The sequence below is a fragment of the Hyaena hyaena genome, unplaced genomic scaffold (genome assembly GCF_003009895.1).
Source record: "Hyaena hyaena isolate Hyena2069 unplaced genomic scaffold, ASM300989v1 scaffold_158, whole genome shotgun sequence".
NCBI lineage: Eukaryota > Metazoa > Chordata > Mammalia > Carnivora > Hyaenidae > Hyaena > Hyaena hyaena.
Genome location: NW_024080790.1, coordinates 1325491 through 1352389, shown reverse-complemented (window position 1 = coordinate 1352389; position 26899 = coordinate 1325491). Strand labels below are relative to the sequence as shown.

Genomic DNA, 26899 nt, shown 5'->3' with positions numbered 1-26899 from the left:
CTGACATCATTCCCTATAACCATATCACCCACCAGTATAGTGCTTTACAAATGCTTCACAACAGTCCATCCAGATGAAAAAAGAGCCAGATGAAAAAAAGGAAATGACCAGATTTGCTCAAGTTCACATAGGTGGTAAAAGAACCAGGATGAAATCCCCATTCTCCTGACTCCTGGACAGCACTCTTTACATCACTGCCTACCCTGTACTACTCTTTGTACACAGCTGGCCTCTAGGTCACTAACAGAGCTTGCTCTCTCAGAGAACACACCTCACTGTCACCCAGGTTCCATAGCCCAGGGCAGGCCTCTTCAGGAGAAACAAGGCCTGCAGGGAATATCTGGCAGGCCTGCCCTTCCTGGTGACACTGCCTTGGTGACTTTGCAGGATACGGTGATGACTTTCTAGGTGTTTACCTGACACTAGCTGTATGTCAGCTTGAATGGAAGCTAAAAGCTTAGACATTGACAAAAACCCCTGTTAAGGACTGGGAAATCAAAAACAAAAAGTATAAGTGATTACCAGACAGATGAAAAAAGTCTGTAAACCCACTAGACATTAAAAAATGCTCAACTTGGACGCCTGGACAGCTCAGTCAGTTAAGCTTCCAACTCTTGATTTTGGCTCAGGTCATGATCCCAGGGTTGTGGGATCAATCCCTATGTCAGGCTCTGTGCTGAGCATGGAGACTACTTGGGCTTCATTCTCTCCCTTCCCACCCTCCCAAAACCTTGGCCCATCTCTCCAGCTCACATTATCTAAAATTAAAATAAAATTTCTTTAATTATTAAGAACAATGCTCACTGGGTGCCTGGGTGGCTCAGTTGGTTAACCATCCATCTTTGACTCAGGTCACGATCTCACGGTTTGTGAGATCGAGCCCTGCAGCAGGCTCTGTGCAAAGAGCAAAGAGCCTGTTTCAGATCCTCTGTCTCTCTCTCCCTCTGCCCCTACCCTGCTCACACACACTCTCTCCCTCTCTCTCAAAAATAAACATTTAAAAAATGCTAACTTAAAAAATGGGCGGAAAACATGAAAAGACACTTCTCTAAAGAAGACGTACAGGTGGCCAACAGCCAAATGTAAAGATGCTCAGCATCACTCATCATCAGGGAAATATGAATCAAAACCACATCTGTCAGAATGGCTAAAATGAAAAACACAAAAAATAACAAGTGTTAGTGAGAATGTGGAGAAAAAGGAATGTTGGTAGAATGCAAACTGGTACAGCCACTGTGGAGAAGAGTATGGCAGTTCCTCAAAAAGTTAAAAATAGAACTGCCCTATGATCCAGTAATTGCACTACTGGGTATTTACCTGAAAAATACTAATTCAAAGGGATACATGCTGTTTATAAGTGGCATGATTTACAATAGCCAAATTATGGAAGCAGTCCAAGTGTCCATGGATAGATGAATGGATAAAGAAGATGCGGTATATATATATATAATATATTAATTTATATATATATAAAAATATATGATATATATTTATATATATAAATATATATATTATATATATAAAATATATGTATGTGGTATATATAATATATGTATGTGGTATATACATACACACACAGTGTAATATTGTTCAACTATAATATTGTAACATATGCGGTATATATATATATATATATATACACACAGTGTAATATTGTTCAGCTATAAAAAAGAATGAAATCTTGCCATTTGCCACAATGTGGATGAATCTAGAGGGTATAATTCTAAGTGAAGTAAGTCAATCAAAAAAAAAAACAAATACATTATGATTTCACTCATATGTGGAATTTAAGAAACAAATGAGCAGGGGCACCTGAGTGGCTCAGTTTTGAGCGCCAACTCAGGTCATGATCTCGCGGTTATGGGAGCAAACCTGTGTCGCTCTGTGCTGGGCATGAAGCCTGCTTGAGATTCTCTCTCTCTCCCTCTGCTCCTCCCTCTGCTCCTCCTCCACATGTGCACTTTCTCTCTCTCTCTCTCTCTCTCTCTCAACAAAGAAAGAAACAAATGACTAAAGAAAAAAAATGGCAAACCAAACCCCAGAGCCTTAACTCTAGAGAACAAGCTGACAGTTACCAGAGGCGACATGTGGGAGGGGATGGATGAAATAGAAGAGAAGTAAGAGTACATTTATCTTGAGTAATGTATGAAATTGTTGAATCACTGTATTGTACACCTGAAACTAACATAACACTGTATGTTAACTATACTGGAATTAAATTTAAAAAATTTTTAATTAAAAAAGAAAGAAAAAAATCCAGAAAGAACAGTATTTAAAAACTTTTTTAATGTTTATTCATTTTTTGAGGGGGGGAGGGGCAAAGAGAGAGGGAGACAAAGGATCTGAAGCAGGCTTTAGGCTCTGAGCTGTCAGCAGAGCCTGGCAGGGGGCTCAAACCCACAAATGGTGAGATCATGACCTGAGCTGAAGTCGGACACTTAACCAACTGAGCCACCCAGGTACCCCAGAAAGAACAATATTTAAAAAGTGACAGGGGCACCTGGTTGGTTCAGTGGGTAGAGCATGCAACTCTTGATCTTGGGGTCATGAGTTCAAGCCCCACGTTGGGGGTAGAAATTACTCAAAAAAATAAATGTTTAAAAATAATTAATTAAAAATTTTAAAAAAGTAAAAATAGTGACAACACATTGTTTCCAAAACTATATGTTTATTTCTGTAGCTGGCATCATATCATTTACATGTTCTCATTTATGAAGTTTTTTAACTTCATGCATACATTATCTAATAAAATATTCATATACTTAAAAAAAGAAAAAAGAAATGCCCACTTTATTCACATTATTATTGCTGCTATAATACCTATTAAGTTGGCAAAGTCTTTCCCCTATACTACTGGTGGGAATATAAATTGACACAATCTTCCTACACAAACATCAAAACCCTTAAAAATATTCACATGCTCAAATACAACATGGTATCCCAGACTGGATCCTGGAATGGATAAAGGACATTCGTAAGAAAATTAATAAAAGCCAAATAAACTCGGGGGTGCCTGGGTGGCTCAGTCAGTTAAGCATCTGTTTCTTGGTTTTGGCTCATGTCATGATCTCCTGGTTTGTGAGGTCAGGCTCTGTACTAAGGAGCCTGCTTGAGATTCTCTCTTCCTTCTCTCTGCCCCTCCCCCACTGGAGCTTAGTTAATAGTAATGTACCAATCTTAACTTATTAGTTTTGATGAATATACTCTGGTTAGGTAAGATATTAATATTAGAGGAAGCTATGTGAAGGATATATGGGAACCCTGTACTATCTTTGCAACTTTCCTATAAATCTAAATTTATTTCAAAACAAAAGGTTTATTTTTAAAATGTTTACATTCTTTTACTAGAAATTTCAATTTCTAGGATTTTATCTCAAAGCTTATCACAGATTGATGGCATACTTGTCTGGCTCAGTCAGTAGAGCATACAACTCTTGATCTTGGGGTCTATGTTGGGGGCATAGAGCTTACCTAAAAAACAAAAAACAAAAAAAACAAAAACAAAAAACAAAAAAAAACTAAAAAAATACAACACCTAGCACATTAAAAAAACACCTACTTAAAAAAACACAAAACTTATCAGAGATGTAGATGGACATTTACATACAAAGATACTGCACCACCTGTGATAATCACAAAAATGTGGAAATTATCTACATGTCCAAAAATAGCAAGTTAATTAAGTAAACTGTGATGCATCAAATGATGACAGAATGTGGTCAGAAACAATATTATAATATTTGTTGACATGGAAAAATGCTTATAATAGAAAGTAAAGTGAAAGAATTAAGGCATAAAACTGTATCTATTTTAATCTCAATACAATTTTTAAATGATGTACATAAATAAGAAATATACCAATATATTAAAAGTAGTTATTAATGGGTCATATAGAGAATCTAATTTTCTTCTGAGTACATTAGTATACATTGTAAATTTTCTACAATGAACATACAGTGGGTTTTTTTAATTTTTAGAGAGAGAAAGTGCAAGTCGGGGAGATGAGCAGCAAGAGAAAGAGAGAGAGAGTCTTATGCAGGCTCCATGCTCAGTGCAGGGCTTGTTCCCACAATCCTGGGATTATGACCTGGGCTGAAATCAAGACTTGGACACTCAACTGATTGAGTCACTCAGGTGCCCCATGAACATATGTTTATAATCCATGAAAAAAAAGGTATCAAAAATCCCCAACCCACGGTACTTCCTCAAAAATTTAAGCACAGAATTATCTTATGACCCAGCAATTCCACTACAAGTATATATTTAAGAAAACTGAGAACATACAACCACAATAAAACCTGTACATAAATGTCCATAGCAATGTTATTTATACTAGCCAAAAAGTAGAAACAATCTACACATCCACCAGGATAAGTAAAAGCAGTATATCCATACAATGAAATGTTATTCATCACTAACCAGGAATGAAGTACTGATACATGTTACAACATGGATGAACCTTGAAAACATTAAGTGAAAGACACTAGACACAAAAGGCCATTTATTACAGGATTCCATTTATACAAAATGTTCAGAATAAGCAGATTCACAGAAACATAAAGTAGACTAGTGGTTGCCAGGAGCTAGGGGATAGTCTATAACTACTAAAAGGTCCAAGGTTTATTTTTTGGGTGATGAAAATGTTAAGCAATTAGTGATGATGGTTGTACACTTGAGAATATACATTCAACTGTATACTTTAAAGGGTGAATTTTGTGATTTGTGATTATATTGAAGGGAGGGAGGGAGGGAAGGAAGGAAGGGAGGGAGGGAGGGAGGGAGGGAGGGAGAAAAAAATCCCCTATCAAAATGCCACATTTCACTGCTTCTCATAATTTTCTTTCAAAAAACTGTTTTCTTACCTTTAAATGATGCTCAGTCTGGAAGAGTCCAACTGGTCTGCCCCCCAAGCCAGGCCTGTGTATGCAGAGCAGGAAGCCATCCATTTATGTGGTGGATAGAATCCTCAGAAGGTGATTGTAACTGTGAATCTCCACCCACCCCCCCGCCCCTGCCCCATCAGTTCCTTCCTTCCTCACCAGTTCATTCATCTGTCTGTCTGTCCTTCCCTCACTCCTTCCCTTAAGCACTAGAGCTACACTACCCAGGGGGACCCCACAATGAGAAGTTAACCCTTAGAGTTACCCTTTGAAACTGACACTCTGTCCTCTTATATCTCCCCTATAAAATACAAGTTTTCTGGGATTTTAAACATACCACAACTGTGGAAATTAACTGATCTAACATACAGCAGTCTGAAAAGACAAAAGATACAAAAAAGAGAAGCTTTTAATAGGGGCAAGGGGAAGGGGCAGGCTTGCAGCAGACAAAACCTCCTGGAATGGACAAGACTTGGCAAAGTATCAGAGCACTGGCACTAGGAATCCTCTAGGAGAAAGGGGAAGACAGGTCACAAAGGCAAATAATTAATCAATCCTGAGAAGGTAGGCCTGCTTCTCTCCCTTAGTGGGCCTGAGACTAGTCACCATGAAATCTTACACCTCCAAAGAGTGTCCCTCACACCTAGAGGCCTTTAGATACCCTGAGTAGATGACATTGCTGTTGTAGAATACTTGGAGCAGAAAAGGGGAGAGGAGGAAAGCAGAAAGGACTGGCAAAGTTAGGAGGTCAGTCCTTCCCCTGGCCCCGTGGACAGCTCAGTACTTGAGGGAACTTGGCAATCCTCAGTACTTGTTTCTATTTGTCTCAGTTGAGCCTTCTCATCCTACTGGAAACCCAAGATCTCCCAGCAGCCTTCCTAAGAATGCATTTCTTGCAGGACTGGGCCAAGAATAAAGTAAAAAGAAGAATCAATGTTGAAAAGGTAGGAAAAACCAAATGAAAATTTAAAAACTGGCCGAAGGCTCTTTTCTGTAGGGTGTATAGAACTTTGTAAAGAGCAGATGAGGATTTGGGCCTGGAACTCCTGAGAAGGATCAGGGAGGAGAATGGGCAGTAAAGACATCTTGAGTAAAGATGCCACCCTCCTGCTCTGGGCGTGGCTGGGCTGGGCCAGGCAGAGAATGTGTTGAAATTAAAAACTTTTGGAGGAATTTGAACAAAGCAGGTGGAGGAAGTAGTAGCTACATAGTTTGGCTCACCTAGCAGGCCTACATGACCACAAGGGTGGGGTGGGTGCTGAGGACGGAGGAGGAGTGTCATGTGTGATAGTCAACAGTTCTGCCTGTCTTGCAGTCTCCCCTCCCTTCTGCTGGATAGAGCAGCTCACTTTTTCTTTTTTTTTTAATGTTTATTTTTGAGAGAGCACAAGTGGGGGAGAGACAGAGAGAGGGGTGCAGAGGATCCGAATCAGGCTCCATGCTGACAGCAGAGCCCAATGTGAGGCTTGAGCCCACAAACCGTGAGATCATGCCCTGAGCTTAAGTCAGATGCTCAACCTACTGAGCCACCCAGGCATCCCAGCACCTCACTTTTCAGAGGGAAAATTCCATCTCCCTCAATCCTCTGAGGGACTGTTAGCACAGGATCCAGACCTGCCAATGAGACTCTGTCTCAATCACACAAGGAGGCTGGCACTGCCTCTACCCAAAGGCAGCCTTCCTTTTTCTGAAAACCCAGGCTCAAGTTTCCTAGCCTTCCTGAGGCCTCAAAGTCAACCCCTTCTTCAAAGCTATGAGCTAGGATTCTTCTAATAAATGACCTTTTTTGGCTTATGTTTGGCTCACTGAAACAGCCTGAGATACATGATGCTATGGTACTAATAATTCTCATTATTTACTGAGTGTCTACCATATGCCAAAGACAGTATGGGGTCTACCACATGTATTAGCTTAATTCTTATTCCAAAAATGCAGAAAGTAGGACTCAGAGAAATTAATACCATCTCTGGGAGTTCTAGATTTAAAGAAGATGAAAAGAGGATTCAGGTCCACTTTGATCTGGCTTCCAAGGCCAGGTTCATTCTTTCTCCTTCCTTCCTTCTCTTCCTCTTTCTTTTCAATTTCGATGTTGGGAGTAGAGAGCTGAGTTAACCAAATTCTTCAGTTACTGGCACTTGAGCACCAATGGTCCCCTCTCCTCTTTCACTACCCAAGTTTTTCCCACCTCACCACACCACCTTCCAAATGCCCAGGATCACAGCTCACATGTGATAGGGTCTGACCTCTTCCTGGCAGGCACTCCAGATATTGAGATTTGCGATTTTTTTTTCCTTGAGGATCAAAATCTAGTTGGACCTGAGAAACTTTTCCAGGTGACTCTTTAGCACTCCCACCCAATAGCCAACCTATTAGCCTTATTATTGGTTCAGCTCTGAGCTAGGATGAGATGTGGAATTGATAAGAAAGGGAAAGACTCAGTCTCTACCCTCAGGAAGCTTAAAATTCATACATTGGTCCACTCCACAAATACATATGAAAACCTGACCTCATGTGCCAGGTCCAAGGATAGAAGGATGAATGCAACAGCCATTGCCCTCTGAGAGCTAAGAGTCTACTAGGGGAGAAGACAATTAAGCAAATAGGCTTTTGTCACAAGGCTATGGTACGGGAGACGCAGCAAAGGTGGGTAGATAGAATCCAGACCTGGGCATGGCTCAGCTAGTAACATTAATCCAAGAAATCATGAAGATATATAAATCTATAAGTACATTTGTTTCTGCTCATTTGCCTCAGCATCATGCAACAATGGTGGACAGAATTTTCATCACTTGGAAGGAAAGTGTGGGATGGGTAGAATTAAGATAAAGACAATGTGGCATGCAGAAAATTAAGTGTGATGAGTCCACGGAGACACCTCAGAGAAGGAAGCAGTCATTCTAGACTAGACCTGTGAAGACTGGGACAAAGGGAGTTGTGCCTATCGAATGCGACATAGATGCCTTCACTGGAGAAAACAAACAGGGTATCTAATATAAATCCCAATCAAAAGACAGCACAGGGGTGCCTGGGTGGCTCAGCGGATTGAGCATCTGACTTCAGCTCAGGTCATGATCTCACAGATCAAGAGTTTGAGCCCTGCTTCAGGCTCTGTGTTGACAGCTCGGAGCCTGGAGTCTGCTTAAGATTCTGTGTCTCCCTCGCTCTATGCCCCTCCCCCACCCATATTCGGTCTCTTTCAAAAATAAATATTAAAAAAAAAAAAGGCACAGCACAAAAGGCTCTGTTTTGTAGAGGGGAGTCATGGTTGGGCTGCTGCCCACATGGTTAACTTTCTACATGGCCAGGACAGGTAGCAGTGGGGGCAGATTAGCTAAAAGTGGTGAATGGTCCTCCTGCATAGCCCAGCTGCCCAGCAGGTAAGAAAGCAGCATTGAGAACTCTCACCACCACTTCCCCTCTCGGGTTAGACACAAGTGTGCCCAGGACAGTCTGTTCACCAAAGGCCACCCCACCCCCTAGGGAGCAGGTCAAGGCCGCCCGGATCAGCAAGTGCATGTGGGGACTCTAAAATGTTCTTTAACTTGGGCCTTGGTATCCTCGGCCCAGCTGTGTTGAACAGCAAAGCCCACCCTTGGAAGTGAGATGAGTTTCCTAGACTTCAACCAAGCAGGCCCCCAGGAGGTGGTTCTGACATCAGTCCCCAGCCCCTCCTCACTCAGGGCCTGGGGACCACTTGACCCAGATGGTGAGGGACATGAGGGCCATCAGAACCCCCTCTGGGGGTCTCACAGCTGGCCTCATGCTGACTGGAACACACTGATTGGGGCCCCTGCCATGTGTGTCTCTCACTGGGAGCCAGGAAAGTAGGAGGGGATTGTAAGGTCACTCAGTGGAGAAGACTTTTGTCCTATTCCAAGCTGGAGCTGAAGAGGGTTCCCCATAGGTGCAGTGTCACAACACATGCCAGGAACACCATTCTTCCCACCCCTGCTGGTCACAGACAGTGCAGGGCTTGGCTTGGCAAGGATGGGAAGTCAGAAAGGTGGGGAAAGCCTTATAGTGGATGTGGGCCTTCCTTTGGCCCTTGAAGGATGAACCACCCTGAGTTAGGAAGAAAGAGAAAGGAGCAGGAATGATGTTCCAGGGAGGGTCAACAGCCTGGACAAAGATGCAGAGGTGGCAACAGGGTGTTCAGTCAGAAGTCCAGTCTGAGTAAGAAGAAACCAAGAAAAGGACTCCTGAAGAATAAAGTAAGATTCTCTTCCCCACTCCCTGCCCTCTGGCAGAAGATGCCAATGCTTCCCCAAGTGTCATATCCTCTAGGCGTCTCCTGTTACTTCTATCTCCAACTTCAGATCCAAATAGCCAAGCTCCAGAATCCATAAAAAACTAGGGTGGGTTTTCCACAGTCTATCACTGGCTCAGCTCCCTTCCTTCTGTTTTTCTAGACCTCCTGACTCTGATCTTTGCCTTGGATGTACTTTTCCTTTCATGTAAAAATAATCTCTCTCTCTCTCTCTCTCTCTCTCTCTCTCACACACACACACACACACACCCCTATACCGGCTTAAACTCTAGTGGCTCCTCAATGCCCTTGGGATAAAATCCCAAATTCTTACTTTAGGCCTGCCCCACCTTGTCCCTAGGCCCTCCCTGAGCTGGCTCAGCCACACCCACCTCCCTTTCTCAACTGCCTCTGGTTCCAGGGTCTTCTGCAAGCCCATGGCCTTTGCTCATGTTGCCACCTCTGCGGAGAAGGCTCTTCATTTGCAGGCTTTAACCATTATTCCCTCACAGAGGCCTTCCCTCCTACTGTAAATCAGGTACCTTTCTCATAGGACCCTTTCTCATAAGACTCTTAATTTTCATCACACTGCTCATCTCACTTTCTATAACCATTTGTCTCTGTGTGACCACTTACTTCATACCAGCTCCCCACACTGAGATGATGGCTTCTCAGGTTTCATTCACCCTAATTCCCCAGAGCCTAGTACACATCCTGACAAGTATTTGTTTTCAAAATATTCAAAAGACAACCCTCTGGCTTAGAAAATTTAAGCTCGTGACACAAAGACCTTTTCACATCTGAGCTTTGCTTGCTCTCCTGCCCCATGGCCCGCAAGTTGGCCACCCCCACCTCTGACCTCCTTAGGGACCCTGGACTCTAGCCAGACCAGGTTACTTGCCATTTTTTGAACATAATCTGCCCTTTCTCATCTCCATACTTTCCTGAATGCTTTTCTTCTAGTAGAGAATAGCAAATTCCTATTCATTCTCCAAGGCTCATTCTGGCTCCTTCCTGGACTCTCCCAGGCAGCATTCCTGTCCCTCCATTCCCAGATGAGTCTATCCCTTTCTTGTTCTCCCACCTGTCTTCTCCATTAACTCCTAGACACCCTCTATTCCTCTTCATCTCAAGTGCCTATTATAGGTTCTAGCACACAGTAGGACCTCAAAGGAAAGATCTGTCAGCTGAATGGACTTCACTCAATGAATGAGGAATATTTCAATGTTTCAGCAGACCCAAGCAGCATAAGTCTCCTTGTGAGGTAGTAAACTCCCCACCACAAGGAATTATTTAAGCAGAGGCTTCATACCCTATCAAACAGTATTTTTCAAATTCTTTGTGACCCATTACAAACATACATAGTACATTAAAAACAAAAGTTTCACAAAATGGTATTTACTCTTTCTTCCATGTGGTATTCACTGATATTTTTTTCTATTTCATTTTTCATAAATGCTGGTTTTAACCACTAAAAACGGGGTTTCAGGAGCCACAAGTGAGTTGAGACCCACAGTCTGAAAGACTCCCATGCTGGCCAGCATGGTAGAGTCACTGATCTCCACAGTACCACCATTTCCTCTTTGACACCAGTGGGCACTTTTAGGTAACTTACCTCATCAAAAGGGCGATTCTCCTGGAGCTAAGGGACTAGAAGGGGAAGTCTCTGTCGACTGGCTAATGGGTAGGAGGGCTCCCTGGTACAGCTGCCCATAGACGATGGCCTCCCATTCATTAAACCCAACAAATATTTTTAAGTACCTACCATGTGCTATGCACCGTCCTAGTCTCTGGAGATACAGCTATAAACAAAATATTAAAAACTCCTGGGGTGCCTGAGTGGCTCAGTCAGTTAAGCGTCCTACTCTTGACTTCGGCTCAGGTCATGACCTCACATGAGCCCCATGTTGGGCTCTGTGCTAACAGTGCAGAGTCTGCTTGGGATTCTGTCTCCCTCTCTCTCTGCTCTCACTTGCTCACATGTTCTCTCTCTCTCAAAATATATAAACTTTTAAAAAAATGTTTGTTTTTTAGGGGCACCTGGGTGGCTCAGTCGGTTGAGTGCCCAGTCCAACATTGGCTCAGGTCACGATCTCATCCTCCGTGAGTTCGAGCCCCGTGTCGAGCTCTGTGACGACAGTTCAGAGCCAGGAGCCTACTTCAGATTCTGTGTCTCCCTTGCTCTCTGCCCCTCCCCCACTCACACTCTGTCTCTGTCTCTAAAAAATGAATAAATGTTAAAAAAAATTGGGGCGACTCGGTAACTCAGTCAGTTAAGCGTCCAACTTCGGCTCAGGTCATGATCTCGCGGTTCGTGGGTTCAAGCCCCACATCGGGCTCTGTGCTGACAGCTAGCTCAGAGCCTGGATCCTGCTTCAGATTCTGTATCTCCCTCTCTCTCTGACCCTCCCTTGCTAACACTGTTTCTCTCTGTCTCTCAGAAATAAATTTAAAAAAATGTTAATGTTAAAAAAATTAAATGTTTGGGCTTTTTTAATTTTTGAGAGAGAGCATCAGCAAGGAAGGGGCAGAGAGAGTGGGGAAGGAGAGTGGACAGAGGATCAGAAGCAGGCTCTGAGCTGACAGCACTGTGAGATCATGACCCAAGCTGAAGTTGGATGCTCCAACTGACTGAGCTACCCAGGCAGCTCAATAAATAAACTTAAAATAAAAGGGAATGAAAACTCCTAACATGATGGCAAGACTGTAGAGAAACTAGAACCCTTGTGCATTGTTGATAGGTAAGTAAAATGGTACATCTTCATGGACAATGGTATGACTGTTCTTTAAAAGGTTAAACATAGAATTATCATATGATCCAGCAATTCCACTTCTGGGTAAATACACAAAAGAATTAAAAGCAGACACCAAAACACTTATTTGTACACCAATGTTCATAGCAGCACTATTAACCATAGCCAAAAAGTGGAAGCAACTCAAATGTCCTTCAACAGGTGAATGGATAAACAAATGTGGTATATGCATACAATGGAATATTATTCAACCTTAAAAAGGAAGGAAAATTTGACACATGCTACCACATGGATAAATCTTGAAGACATTATACTAAGTGTTTGATTCCACTTATGAGGTAACCTAAAATAGGCAAATTCATAGAGACAGAGTAGAATGGTGAGTGCTAGGATCGGGAGAGACAGAGGATGGGGCAGTATTGTTTAAAGGGGTACAGAGTTTCAGTTTGGGATGATGAAAAAGGTCTGGAGATGAATGGTGGTGATGGTTGTAAAACAATATGAATATACTTAATGCCCCTGAACTATACAGTCAAAAATTGTTAAAATGGTAAATTTTATGTTATGTATATCTTTTTTTTTTTTTTTTTAACTTGGTACCTGGACCTTCCATTCTAGAGGCACAGACTGGGAAAAGAGCTCACTAATAGAGTAGCATTATTTCTTCCCACCTCAGAGCAGGAGCCATAAACTATATCTGGGTCCTGGAGAGTCTGCATGGGATAGGAGGAGGGGGTCAGGAAACAGGAGGCATGCACAGGTTTCCCCATGATCTCTTCAAACAGAATAGTTCTCTTTGTTATCTGTTTTCAATTTTAAGCATATTAAGATGAAATTTTGTTTGGAACAAAGGGCCACAACACAGGATCATCAATTCTAACAAATGTACCAATTTGGTGGGGGTGTTGATGACAGGGACAGCTATGTATGTTTGAGGGCCAGACAGTATATGGGAAATCTTTGTACCATCCTCATAACTTGCTGTAAACCTAAAACTGTTCCCCAAAAAAAATAGTTTGTAGAGGTGGGAAAGGCCATTGCTGCCTAGAAACATGTTTCTAAACTACCACCTTCCCTCTCTAAAATGACCACTGGTTGAGAGATGCTTTCATGAAGGACCACTCTACAGGAGGGGTCCCCTAAGCATTTCACAGGCAGGTGTTGGCTCTGTAAGGTGAGGGTGGGGGGTTGTCCCATGAGTGGACAGTGATCTGAGAAGACTGACCTGGAAGGATAGGCTTTGCAGAGCCATTCTAGCCCTTCCCCTGGGTTGAGGTGGTCAGTTATTGGATCTCCACCCAAAGGCAAGTTTCTCAGCTGAGTCACTTCTGGTCTTGCCTAGGGTGGGGTACAGAAACAGCACCCAATTTTAGCCTTGAAAACTTTGGCTCCAAGTCCTGGCTCTGCCCTTTATAAGACACTTAATGTCCCAGCCTGTTTACTTAGCTGTAAAATGGGGATGACCTGATACCAACCATCTCCCAGGATATGATGTGTCATGACACCACTGGAGAACGCCCAGCACAATACCAGGCACAGAGGAGGCACACCAGAGAGCTTTAGTGTCTGGGCCCTGAAGCTCAGGAATGGTGTTGTAGGCCCCATCTGTGGGGCGGGGCCCTGCACCCTTGGACCTGCCGGGCCAGCCTGGCCACTCCTAGCACTTGCTCCAGGTGCATCTCGTGCACAGCCACCCCCAGGGAGAGCACTGGACTGACAGACAGCAGCCCTCAGATGCCTTTAGAACCAAGTCACGGTTTCAGGAGCTGGTTTCCAAGGAAGGAAGCCTCTGCCTGCCACCCCCACCCACCCCTTCCCTGAGGGGCCACACCCTGCACTGTCGTGAACTCATCTCTACATATGACAGTTTCCACATTGGGCTGTGATTTCTTGAAGACAGGTGGACTTTGCCCCAGGCAGGGGTTAAGGATGTTCCACTAACATCTCCCCTACTATTGGGTACTTCTTTTCACTCCGTATGATCTCTGTTACTCCCCCTCCATCATGCCCCCCACCATTTGAGGACTATTCTCAAGGACAACAGAGTTGGAAACAAATGGAAATAGGGCACATTTTCTTTCCCTCTTACATTAACACTCTGTCTCTCCCTGACAGAGGGCCTGTTTTTGCCTTGTTCATCCTCTTGCTCACAACAGACTTCAATAAGGAAGCAGACAAGCAAACTTTGTGCCGGACAGACTTCCTTTACAATCACTGATAATTCTGGACTTCGGTCCTTCTGGACATTCTGACATGGGTGTATCACACACAACATATCACGTACATGTGAAAAATCAGTAGGAAAACCTAAGCTTATTGGTCTTTTGTTGCTACTGGCCACCCTTCTCTCTGTTAAAATCATTTTAATTTCATCATCAGAATCTAATTTCCACTAGTTAGAATTGGGTGATTTTTCTCTACCCCTCATATTATATTCCTCCTGGAAAAAAAAATTTTATTATGCAGTTTCTTAGAACCACCATTTGACCAAGCCCTACTCCACTACTGGCCTTGGGGAAACATCAATGAATGGCTCTGCAAACGTCTGAAATCTTTTCGAAGACTTTTGATATTGTTATTTTAGTTTATTATTATTATTCTCCCCCATTAGGAGAAATGTTTCATCATTTTGTAATCAAACAGCATTTGCAAATATCAACAAGAGAATGTGTAATGTATTATGCATGCACACTATATAATCATCTATTGTTAAGACAGAAACCTCCTGGTGGTGTAACACATCTCCAAGCCCACTGGCTTCTACTTAACGTTCGCTTTCTCAGATGGTGTGGCATAAATAATCTTTGTCTCAGTAATACTTGGCTTTACTGTGAGGTCGCCTCACTGATAAGAGCACCCCTGCAGTCATTTGGGATGACTCACAGAAACAGAAATGGGGACCAGGTGGCCAGGGAGCCTTGAGTGGACAGGCTACAGAAGAAACAGATACCTGGCCCTGCCTCAGCAAGTAGTCCATCTTCAGGCAAAGCAGTGAAGAGAGCGGACTCGGTCTTCCAAGCCCATCCCCTGCTACTCCCTAAAAACTCATTCCAGACCAAATCCCAGTGGTTTTGTCCTGCCCTCTGGTCATTTAGGCCACTCCACCCAGGCCTGCCATCTCCAGGGAGTGTCCATCTCAGACTGTCCTCTCTACACCTATCTTCAGGGCATTAGGGAGCCACTATCAGCAAGCTTTCAGATGGGAAAGTTATTTGTGCACAAATTCACTCTGATGAACAAAGGAATCCAACAGTAACACAAGGATTTTAGGCTGTGAGTCAGACTTAGGGCTGAGTGGGGAGGGTCTGCTCTGTGAACCTGAGATCAAATCCATGAGGAGTATGGCTAGCCCTAATCAGGATCAGGTTGACAGCACTGAATTTATCCAGAAACACTGAGGTTCCAATAAAATAGTTTTCCTAAAAAGTGAAGCTTCAATTGCCAAAACAGTATTTTAACCACTTTGAAGGGAAATGTTGCTAAAATATAGCTCAAAGTTCCCCAATGCCTTAAAAATTATCCTTTTCCCACTCAAGTGGTCGTCATTACAAGTAGTCTCTGTGGTACTAGACAATAATGTGACTTTACTTCCTTACTGTTCCTCTGTCCTTCCCCATGGCTTTCACCTTCCTGCCATCTACATGTCTGTCTCTTAAAACTACCTACCATCACCACCCTTCCAGGCTGTTTCTTTGCTACTACAGGTGCTAGGAAATCAGGTAGGCTCTCTTGTCAGAATAGTGTGCTAAGTAAGTGTCAACAGACATGAGGCTCTCAGAAGGTTAAAATACACCTGGTTTAGATGCAGGGATTTTGATGCAGTTATTTCTGCAGGTCCTATTTTCAGTAACTTTCAGTTCAGGGCGCCAAGTCCAAAGAGAGATGAGGCTTCAAGACTCAATTCCACCTGAAATGTTCCTTCCACATATTTGTCTTCCATCCTCTGGCTAGTAAGATGTTTCTATGGTTGTGGCACTGCATGCAGAGCTCCATGTTTTGCTCTTACTCTAGTTGTTATTCCCTGGCCCTACCAGGTGAGCAGCAACGATGAGCCCCACTACGCCTGGAAGCTTTGCCTCCATGAAGAGCTTCACCAAGAGAAATGAAATGTGCAGCCTTGTGATACCTAACACTGAGCTGGCATCTTTCTTTCAGGTTTCTGGAGCACTGTACAGACTTCAACCTCCTGCCACAGCACTGAGACAGCATCTCTGACCATGGCAACTTTATGGTAATGACCAACTGGGACCCTGAAACACTCCACAGAGAGAATGGAGCACCACCAGCTAGACCAGAATGGCACTGGCAGTCATGTGCTGGCTCTTTAAGGAACCCAGTGGGTGATGTCTAGACAGGGTCAATCGGCCTTTGTTTGGAGTTGTTCTGAGCAATGATCTCACTCTGCATTTTTCACCCTGTGGGTTGTGACCCATTACTGGGTTATGAAATCAGTTTAGTGGGTCACAACCAACAATTTTCTTTAAAAAATAAATAGAAGAGAAAATATCCAAGTGCATCACACACAGTGAGAGTGTTATCTTTATAAAACTTATGCTTCAGTTTTATAGCTCTATATGTAGGTGTGTGTGGTGGCTGGGACATGAAATATATTTCTCATAGGGAGTGGTGGTCAAGGAAGTTGGAAATGCAGTGATCAAACATACATCCATTGTACACCTATGTCTTCCTGACACCCACCCCTGCTACTTGCACCCCTGAAAAAAGCCAAAAGAATCTGTTCAGGGTCTTAAAAATGGCCTTACCTGGAAGGCATAGGAGTCAGGAAAGCCTTCTTAGAGGAAGTGAGGTTTGCTGTGGCCTGAGCAGGAATACGGAGGGGGCAGCATGGAAGAAGGAAAGGGATGGGCAGTGTACTATGGTAAGAAGGAGTGAGATGAACAAGGACTGGGAAGGCCTACAGGGCATAGCTATAGATACCTGCCTTCTGAGGGAGGCAAACTGAGGGGCTGAGGCTAGAGGGGTGGAAGAAACAAAGCTGATTTGATTCCAAATAGCCATTTACAAAGTTACCTTTGGGGGACATGTGATAGTGGGGGAGTCAAGTGGGGTTTCAGGCCTAGTGCCCCTCTCTCTCATTGATCCAGTAATAGTGCCTACTTTTCTTTTATCTTTATAAATTTAACTTTTAATCAATTAAAATGAAAAACCCAGTTCCTCAGTTACAATAGCCACATTTCAAACACTCAATAGGCTCAATTTTATAACACAGAACATTTCCATCAATGCAGAAAGGTCTACTGGACAGGGATGTTCTAGAATGAGCAAATGATTAATTTATTCCAGGACTGCCTTCCCTCAGGAATCCAACAACTTCCATTATTTCTACTATAGCCATAGTTCTAAATGCAAATGTCTCTAGGAGAGATACTGGGATGGCTTAAAAGAGTAACTGGTTGATATTAACAGCCTAGGAAAGCCAGAGTCTAAGAAGCCATCCACCATAGACTGAGTATACGTGACAGCACAAGGGATGAAGGGAAGTCAGAAGATAAGACACTGCCGTAGCCAAATGTGCTGTCTGAGGATACTGAAGAGTAAGGATAAACTCCTATATCAGGGGATGTAGAAAACTTTGAGAATTGTGAGGAAGTGACCCACAGTTATTATTCATCTTCAAGTGAGAGTTTATGCCCCAACAGTCCTCACCAAGGGGGTTATTGCATGAGAAACAAGCACTTCTCTACTTCTAGGTAAGGAGTAAGAAGAAGTGCATGCAGGCCTTCCCAGCGGTGGATGCCTATGAACTTGGCCCTCTTCTGCCTTCTGTATTTGCTCTATGACCAGGTCCATGGCTCTGTCTCCTTCACACCAATGACTCTCTGAAAAACAACATAGACCCAGGCTTAGAGACCCAAATACTAACTTATTTCTACCAGGAGCCTCCATCAGCAATCACAAGGTGAATTTTAACAATCTCTGGCCCACTGCCTTCCCTACCCTGTTTCCTGTATCTGGCTTCTGGCTCATCCTCCACCTGCTCACTCCATCGTTCATTCAGGTCAGCACCCTATGAGTCATCCCAGACTCCTCCCCCTCTTACTTTGCTCCCCACCCAAGGTCACCACATCTTGGCCACTTCTCCACTCTGCTGTGAATCTGCCTAGCTCTGAACCTCTCCAGCTCTCACTGTCACAGGGACCATCCTTGGTCTTCCTGCTTCCAGTCACAGCCCCTTCTAGCCCAGAGGTTCTTAACCACAGATAAGCAATAGAGTAACTTGGAGGCGGTTAAAATATAGATTCTGACTCAGTCAATCTGGCCAGGTTGAGCACGTGTGTTTTGCGAAAGTGCTCCAGGTGATTCTGATGTGTACCCTTCATTAAGAACCACTGCCTCCTCCTCCTCATTATTAATAACAAAAACAACAATTAACATTTTTTGTGTACTTACATGTACTGCCTCATGTCATCTTCATGACAACCTTGTGAGGTAGGAGCTATCATCCACTCCCATTTTACGGTTGTTGAAACTGAGGCACAAAAGTGTCATAGTGAGAGGCAGGACCAGAGCATGACCCACCACTCCTAACCATTCTGCTCTCTACACCACTGTATAGACATGACTTGATGTGTATCTCCTTCCTTAACGCTCTTTAAAGAAAGTTCCAGAAAAAGATGGGAGCTTGAGGACACACTCTTGATTCTCTTCTCCATCCAACTTCCCACCACAGCTTCTTAATGCTACAAGAAATATCGGGGGGTGGGGGAGGGGGGAGGAGGGGAAAATGTGTGATGGGCATTGAGGAGGGCGCTTGTTGGGATGAGCACTGTGTGTTGTATATTAAGTGATGAAACAGGGGAATCTACCCCAAAAACCAAGAGCACACTTTTCATACTGTATGTTAGCCAATTTGACAATAAATTATATTAAAAAAAAAGGAAGAAATATCTTGATCAGGGTGGTGGTTAATTGAGTGTACACATTATAAAAATTCACTGAGATGTGTGAATTTACTGTACATTCATTACTCAATAAAAAAATCCTGAGGGGCGCCTGCAGTTAAGCATCCGACTCTTGATTTCCACTCAGGTCATGATCTCACAGTTTGTAAGATCAAGCCCTGAGTTCACCTCCAGGCTGATAGCACAAAGCTTACTTGGGATTCTCTCTCTCCCTCTCTTTCTCTCGAAATATATTTTTAAAAATCTTGGAAAAGTCACTTAAGAAAGGGCTACATAAATAAAGAAGTAAAATAAAGGGGTGCCTGGGTGGCTCAGTTGGTTAAGTGTCTGACACTTGATTTCAGCTTAGGTCATGATCTCACGATTGGTAAGACTGAGCCCTGCATTGGGCTCCATGCTCAGCATAGAGCATGCTTGAGATTCTCTCTTTCCCTCTCTCAAAATAAATAAATAAAATTTTTTTTTAAAAAAGAAATAAAATAAAAAGAAAGACCCAAGAAAATGTGAAATAGGTAAAAACAGGCATGCACAGAAGAAACTAGGAAAAAGTCATCACAATGCTGGTGATTATGAAGAATTCTTTCTGGAATAACACATTTAAGAACAGATTAAGAAAAGATCCCCAGAGCTAACCCACAAGAAATCCTTAGAGGAGATCAGGCTTGGAGAGGGCACTACCTAAAGGCAGAGTCCCCTGCAAGATGGACAGGAAATCCCCAGTATAGGATGGCTTGGCTACAGTGGAGAGCATATGGCTAGCCACGGGAGCTCTGAAGGTCCACAGGACTGTCTTTGGGTCACAGACTGTGGAATGCCCCCAAGTGGAAGTCAATGGCAGTGAGGGGTTTCTTCCTTAAAGGGCCATGTGATTTCTGCATCAAGAAGAAAGTCCAGCCCCATCAAATCCAGCTCCTGGTATGGTTGGTGCTTATGACTACAAAGGACTCCAATGGGATCACTCATGTTTCCAGCTCCACTGTGCAGTCCAAGGGAGGGGGACTTGGCACACTGATTTTGAAGTCTATCCTAAAAGAACAAAGAAAAGTCTGAGAAAAGCAGTGTGATGAGGTATACCTTACACTAGCACCTAAGATATATTTAAAGAAAATGTGATCAAAACAGACAGTAAGAACAGACAATTCACTGGAACAGAGAATCCCAGGTATAAATGGAAATGTACTGTAAGATGCAATCAGTATTTCACACTAGGAGGCTAAGGATACGTATTTTAATTATTACTGACCAGGAAAAAGAAATTAAATCCTTAACTCTCACAATTCACCAAATTATGACAAATTCCATCTAGACAAAGAATGAAATGTAAATTAAAAAAAAAAGAAACCATTTAAGTATTGAGAATTTATATGAATATGTAATTCTGTAGCAGATACAGCCTTTCTAAGCCTGACACAAAAGAGAAACAGAGGCCAGGCCTAGAGATCCAAATACCAAGTTCCCTCTACCAGGAACCTCCATCAACAATTACACAATCTCTGCCCAGGGCGCCTGGGTGGCTCAGTCGGTTGAGTGTCTGGACTTTGGCTCAAGTCATGATCTCACGGTTCATGGGTTCGAGCCCCACATAGGGCTCTGTGCTGACAGCCAGCTCAGAGCCTAGAGCCTGTTTCAGATTCTGTATCTCCCTCTCTCTCTGACCCTCCCCTGCTCACGCTGTCTCTCTCTCTCTCTCTCTCAGAAATAAGTAAAACATTTAAAAAAAAAATCTCTGCCCCTGTCCCCCATCCCTGTCTTTTCATGTATTCCTGATTCTGGCTCATCCTCCCCCTGCTCACTCTGCCAACCAGGTCAGTACCCTGTGAATCACCCTACACTCCTCCTGCTCCTTCCACATTCTCCCCCTTCCAAGGTTACCACTTCTTGGCCACCTCTACATTCTATCTTGAATCTGTCCAGCTTGATCCTCTCCAGACTGGCCCCCACTGAGGGCCTCATCCTGCCACCCCTGTTACCAGCTCAAGGATTGCCCGTGGGCCTCTTGGCTTCCAGTCACAGCCCCTACCTCCAGCCCAGTGGTTCGGAAAGCCTATAAAGACTACCTTGATTGCATGGACATTTTAGATTTATGAATGCTTAAATAGTGAACAAAACTAAAGGGGAAATGACAATCTAGGATAAAGTATTTGTTATATAAAAAAAGACAAAGAGTTAATAGCCTGAATAGGTATCAAGTTCTCTTATAAATCAAAAAGACAAAAAAAATAATAACCTACACTAAAAACTAATAAAATATTGCACAAATGAAATGAAAAAAAAAAGAATATACCAATAGAAAACTGCACATAATCAATTCTTCAAAAGAGAATTACCAATAACTAACTGGCCTGTAAAAAGAGTCCAAGTAATAAAATAACAATTTTAAAAAAGAAAGCAAAATAAAGAAGCAACAATGGGAAATACTGTTTTTGCTGATCAAATTTGCAATTTTTTAAAAAATAATAATACCTTAATACTGGAAAGGATAGTCAAAAAGATGCTCTCATAGGACTGGGGTAAGAGCCTAAGTTGATACATCTGGAAGGCAACTGGGAAAAATGTATCAAAATCTTTGAAAATGTCCATATTCTTCAATCTAGCAATTCTACCTCAAGACTATATCCTAAAGATGAAAATATGGATGTACACAAAGTCAGTATTATATATAAGCCACAGCTATTAGGAACTTAAGGAGCAATAATAAGGGTATAGTTAAATCATGGTAGGTACACACTGAAATACTACAGATCTATAAGAAGTTTATTTATTGCCAAGGAAAACCATTTACAACGTATTGCTAAGTATAAAAAGCAAGTCACAGAACAGTATGTACAATGTGAACTCATACTGTAATGAAATGTTAAGGGTATATATACATCCATATATATGCACACAAAAAAAGATCTTCAGGCATGTAACCAAAACAGTAATGATAATATAGACCTGTGTCTAGGATTATTACTATGATTCCTTATTTCCTTCTTTGTTCTTTGTGTTTCCCATTTTTAAAAGAAACCTGGTGGTAGGGGTGCCTGGGTGGCTCAGTCGGTTAGGCGTCCGACTTCAGCTCAGGTCATGATCTCACGGTTGGTGGGTTCAAGCCCCATGTCAGGCTCTGTGCTGACAGCTAGCTCAGAGCCTGGAGCCTGCTTCAGATTCTGTGTCTCCCTCTCTCTCTGACCCTTCCCGGCTCATGCTGTCTCTCTCTCTCTCTCAGAAATAAATTAAAAAAAAAAAAAACAAAAAACTCAGTGGTATGATATAGACCTCCTTCTCTACCATCCCCCTGGACAGGGAATTCCTGTCCAGGATTCCCATTTGACTCTGAGCATCTATATCCCTTACATGTGACATATATGGTATTTCTTATGCTCCTGTTTAACTTTTCAAACTTAATCTTGTCTCTTCAATTCTCTAGACCATGGGTAAGGTCTGTGTCTTACAGAGCCTAGTACATAGAAAGTACTTGGCAAATGGCCCAAGAAAGAACATGTTACCTCTGTGCCCATGGCCCTGTGAACTGCCTGGGCATGGACTGATTGGCTCCATAGGTGTGACATTCAAGCTCAGCTCCAGGCCAGGTTTGAGGCTGCATGTTGTGGGACACCTGTCAATCTGGTCCTGTTGAAGATGTTTACTGTTGCTGCTAATTACTGTTGAGTGATGGGGCTGTTTGTTTAAAGCATAGGTTACTGCCCCCACACCCAAAGGCAAAGACAATCCTATGGGCATCCTACAATTAATGATCCAGTATTTCCTCTGGTGTGAAGTTGGCTTTGATCCAACATATCCCTTCCCACTTCTTCTGCCACCCTCACCCCATTTACAACTTCCCATCTTGGCTGTTGGAGGACTCCTTTGGAAAAGCACTCCCTTCATCAAAACTATGGACCTAATCAGAACAGTCCTGTGTCCCTGGTGTCCCAAGTTTGACTTACCAGCTCCTCCTTGTCCTCCTAAGTGATTAAATTTGCTCTCATATCTAAGAGAATTTGTTACCCAAGCAGTCCAGCCTGTAGGCCAAGAAACCAAAAAAGCCCTGAGAGACCAGTGTAGGAAAGACACAGGATTTTTTTCATGCAAATTCAATTAAGTCAACTTTCACGGTTGTCCACAATCTCTATGATCAGTATTCACTTTGATTAAATTCTCCGGAGAAAAGAAATACAAAAGCCATCAGAAATGGAAGAGTCAGAATCTGGGAGAAAAGGCCAATCAACTGCTTTCCCCCACCCCCCTCCCTGTATAGATCTAAACAATCCCTGGTGCTCCCAAGGTTCTAAAAGGAGCAAAGTGAAAGAAAGGTCCTGGAGTGCTTGCCATGAGCATGTGTAAGAAGCTATATGGAGACCATGTCTAAGAGGCTATTTGGAGACCAAGCCTAGACTGCCACCATGGGCTAAGTACTTTACAGCTCCATACCTCAGTTTCTCATCTGCAAAATGGGATGATAATAGTGGAACTCACCTCACAGACTTGTGAAGATTAAATGAGTTAATGGATATAAAGCACTTAGAACAGTGACAAGCTACAAGTGAACAAGACGTAAGTGCTTGCCACTGTTAACAGAAGCAATAGTCATACGGTGACAGCCATGTGCTGAGCACTGTCTACCATTCTGTACCCAATGGTCTCTCAACCTCAACACTATTAACATTTTGGGCTGGATAAGTCTTTCTGTGAGTGGTTGTTATGTGCATTGTAGGATGTTTAGCAATATCCCTGGCCTCTCTCTACCCACTATATGCCAGTAATAGCCCCACCCCCCCAGCTCTCCAATACCAATTTGTGACAACCAAAACTATCTCCAAACATTGCTAAATGTCCCCTGATAGTGGGGTAGGGGCAAAATTGCCCTATTTCAGAACCACTGATCTAGTCCTATAGAAGCCACTGTCATGGGAGCACCCAGCTGGCCTCAGTCAGTGGAAACTGAGACTCTTGATCTCGGGGTCATGAGTTCAAGCCCCACGCTAGGCACACAGCTTACTTAAGAAAAAAAAAAAAAAAAGTCACTGCCATAGAGAAGCTATGCCACACACTGAGCAGGTCTGGTGTGGATCCAGGCCTAGAGGTCCCACGATGGGGCCCCTTGTGGTTTGATACAGGAGCTGCAGGTGGGGAAGTAAAGAGCAGTCAGTTCCCAATCTCTAGGTGGCTGCCATTTTCTCTCCTTGCAAATGGAACGGGAAACTGAGGCCTAGGCAGCATTCTATTTGGGCGGTACCTCACCCCTGAGAGACTGAGAGGGTGCAGAGAGAAACAAAGTCAACGAACTGACTTCTTTGGCAGCCTGTGTCTGTAGCCTTAATTAGAGGGAGCCCTGCTGAGCCCAGAGACAAGAAGGCCAGATAGGATTCAGAGATAAAGCCTTGGCCATGACAGAAAAAATGCCCTTAACCTAGTGAGGACTCTGGGCACAGGAGCCTCTGCAGCCCCTCTCTTCTCAGGAAACAAGTGGGCTCTGCACTTATGAAAAGAAACATACTGCTCCTTTCATAAAACAACCTCCTGACCATTTAGCACTATTAAAGCTTAATATGCACTTATTTTAACCCAAGAGTTTCTTCAAATGTATTCTATGGCTATATTAGCACAGCTGCACAGCATCTACACAGGGACCTCACTGCCCGGTTCAAATCCCAGATCTACCACCTAGGGATATGTGACTACGTGAAAGCAATTGATCTCTTTGTGATTTAATTCCATCATTTCTGAAGCAGGGGCAATAACAGGGCCTATATTATTGGACTATTACAAAGGTTATATGAGCTACTACATGCAAAGAACAATGTCATCAACAAATGGTAGTTATTATTGTGTTCATTGTATCCTTAACTGGTAATAGCTAAAAATTTGGAAATTTATGCCAGTCAGCTGGTTAAATGTATGTGGCACATCTAATCTATGAAATAGCTTCATTAAAAGAAAAGAAATGGGTGGCTCAGTTGGCTAAGCGTCCGACTTCAGCTCAGGTCATGATCTTGTAGTTTGTGGGTTTGAGCCCCGCATCAGGTTCTGTGCTGGCAGCTCAGAGCCTACAGCCTGTTTCAGATTCTGTGTCTCCCTCTCTCTGCCCTTCCCCCACTCATGTTCTGTCTCTCTCTGTCTCAAAAATAAATAAACTATTAAAAAATTTTTAATAAATGAAGTTGAACTATATCCACTTACATAATAGAATTCATTTAATAGTATCAAACTGTTAATGAATCAAACATGTTACAGATGAGTATATATAGTCTGGGATTATTTGCATATAAAAAGAGCTATACAGAAATACATACATGTCCTATTATCTGCATAGAAAATTTCTAGAAGCACCATCAAGAAGCTGATAGCAAGAGGGGCACCTGGGTGGCTTAGTCGGTTAAGCACCCGACTTTCGCTTAGGTCATGACCTCGCGGTTCGTGGGTTCGAGCCCCGTGTCGGGTTCTGTGCTGACTGCCAGCTCAGAGCCTGGAGCCTGTTTCAGTCTGTGACTCCCTCTCTCTCTGACCCACCCCTGCTCACTCTGTCTCTCTCTCTCCTAGAAATAAATAAAACATTAAAAAAAAAAAAAAAAAGAAGCTGATAGCAAGAGTTATATCTAGGGAGTGGGAATGGAGGACTAGAGAACTTTTGCTTTCTCCTTTGGTACTGTTAAAATTTCCAACTATGAGCATGTATTTTGTTTAAAATAATATTGTTTGTTTTTTTTTTAATTTTTTTTAATGTTTATTTATTTTGAAAGAGAGAGAGAATCCCAAGCAGATTCTACACTGGAAGCGGAGAGCCCAACCCGGTGCTGGATCTCACAAATGTGAGATCATAACCTGAGCTGAAAACAAAAGTTGGATACTTAACTGACTGAGCCACTCAGGCACCCCAAAAGTAATAATGTTTTTTAAAGAGAACAAGATAGGGGTGTCTGAGTATGTCAGTTGAGTGTCCAACTCTTGATTTCTGCTCAAGTCATGTCCCAGGGTCAGAGAATCAAGGCTTAAGATTCTCTCTTCTGCCCCTCTCTCCTATTTGCAGGGTCTCTCTCTCTTCATTCATTCATTCATTAATAGATAGATAGATAGATAGACAGATAGATAGATAGACTTATATCTACTGATGTGGAAATATTTTCAAGATATATCGCAATTTTTTTCAAAAGTTGAATATGAACAGCACAAGCCACAAGAATGAATCTCACCAACAAAATCAAGTATGCAGGAAACCAACCTTTAGTTTCTATAGCTCAGCTCAATGTTTATGGTAAGTTTCCACCATTCCAAGAGGAAACTTAATTCTAGGTGTGTCTGAGTTCTCCAGAACACTGAGAAGTGCCAGTCATGGGACAGAGGAGGAGACTGTGAGGCTGGCTGAGGCCAAATATAATAGCCTCTGCCGCTCTGTGCCACCCACGGGCAGCCAGGAATTTTGGACTTGGCCCCACCACGTGGGGCTCTTGGAGATCTTACAACTCTCTGAAATCTTATTCCTGCCTACCCAGGTGATCTGCTAGAAGGCAAGGTGGGACTCTGGACACCACAAGATCTTTCTCCCCTGTCTCTCCTGCCCCCAACCTCCAGCCAGTCTGGGGAGGAGAGGGCTACAATGAGTCAGGGGTCTTTCCTCCAGGTGAAATCCTTCTTCTATCTTGTCTCTTGTCAAGGTATTCAGTCTGTGCAAGAGAATCCTGTTTTTTCAATGAGCTATTCAGCAAACCTTAAAGTTTTCCTAAGTGCATACGCTTCTGGCATACAAAAGCCAGAGACACCTGAAACTTGATTCAATTTTCTAATCTGGGGAGCTAGCTGAGGAAGAAATGAGCTCCAAGAATATGAGAGTGGGAAAGAGGAAAATCCAAGGAGAGGAAAGAGATTAGTTTCTCAAATATGTCAGCCACACATATGTGTAAAGGCAGAGCAAAAAGTCTGAACATTCCCATCAAAGAATTAACAATGTCTACCAGTAGAGTAAGTTTTAAGATAGGGAAAGGGCTAGAAGGGAAGCTTGACCTTTTTATGTATGTCTAAACTGCTTTTATGTTTTAAAGATGAAGTTCTACTCAGTATTGCTTATATAATCTACTATTTTAAATATATAAATATGCATCTATCTTTTGCCTCCAG

At 42.9% G+C, this 26899-nt stretch overlaps 1 protein-coding gene across 15 annotated transcripts in view; it reads right to left on the bottom strand.

Moving 5' to 3' along the window:
• The window catches only part of ASPRV1 (aspartic peptidase retroviral like 1), a 115138-nt gene that overhangs the window by 20334 nt on the left and 67905 nt on the right, over positions 1-26899 (bottom strand). For 3 of the 15 annotated variants that reach the window (XR_005529725.1, XR_005529727.1, XR_005529728.1), the window contains 3 exons: positions 19481-19828; positions 18291-18369; positions 14521-17719 (listed from right to left, as the gene is read on the bottom strand). The exons of 10 other annotated variants lie outside the window; for them this stretch is intronic. The gene's annotated coding sequence lies outside the window, so the exon portion shown is untranslated. Of the gene's footprint in view, positions 1-14520; positions 17720-18290; positions 18370-19480; positions 19829-22293; positions 22418-22734; positions 22810-26899 lie in introns of those variants that run through there. 2 more of the 15 variants (XR_005529726.1, XR_005529729.1) reach the window with 2 other exon arrangements.